A 1,122-nucleotide genomic window follows, 5' to 3' on the forward strand; every position below is an offset into this window, starting at 1 on the left:
AATGTGGATGGTAGATTTCTTAATGCTGGTGACAAGAGAAAAAGAGGAGGAGGGTTCACTACAAGAGGGACTCTCCACCTACACATCCCCAAATACACTAAAAGACTATAAAGCTATGATATTAGAAGTACTGGAGGACAGACTGCAGGACAGACACACAGGCCCAATGCATCTTCTATACTGCAGAATAACTTTTATTGCAGCAATAATATATGTAGCTGTTTTTTAACTGTTATATTCTAAGCTAAAGGCTTATTTCTGTTTGAAAAAAAAAAACCATGGGCATAAATATAATATTAAATAACAACATATGAATGACACATACATTTGAGATTTTGTGTGAATAATAAAAAATCCATGCTTTATTGGACTTGTTTCAGACTTAAAAGAGACTATTTACAAAGGACGCAAGGAGTAACACATGGCTTTTGCCTATAATGCAAGCTATACCCTTCTTTCTTAACAGACATAATTTTTTTATGTATCCAATATTTAGCACAAAATTCTACCCAGCTATGGTAGCAGCAGCATGTGGGAAGGACTTGGGCATCCCCTTACATGCCATTTCTTTGTGCATTCATCTTGCATAGGGAAGGACCACCAGGTTAAACAAAAGTACAACTAAAGTCCTGTATTTACCACTGCTAGGAACTATGTAAAATACTCCCCTGCAACACTGAGCAATGCCCTCTTAGCACAGTGCAGTATGCACTTTGTGCAAGTGCTTACTGTAATGGTGATCTAAGGGCCATATGCTGGGTCCTTTAGCATGTTAGCACTTGCATTACCCCATAGCAAATTACCCACATACAATAACTTTTATTGCATATATTAATTTGCCCGCAACAAAGCATAAAACGTGTCTTAAGGTAAATGGGGCCAATTGCAAAATATCACAATAAGCCACCCTGTAGAAAGAACAGTTCAGTTATGGGATCTATATCGGGACTACTGTTCAGGGCCCCCTCCGCCCCCCTACCATGATGTACTAAAGAAACAGCCACTCAGATATAAGGGCTCAGTAATTGAAGAAGTGGAATAAGCAAGGTCTTCAACATTCTTCTACAGAATCCAAATGTCATTGAGTCAGTCCAATCAGGAGCAAAATGTAAAGGGGAACTC

This window comes from Xenopus laevis, chromosome 1S (genome assembly GCF_017654675.1).
Source record: "Xenopus laevis strain J_2021 chromosome 1S, Xenopus_laevis_v10.1, whole genome shotgun sequence".
NCBI classification, from domain to species: Eukaryota; Metazoa; Chordata; class Amphibia; order Anura; family Pipidae; genus Xenopus; species Xenopus laevis.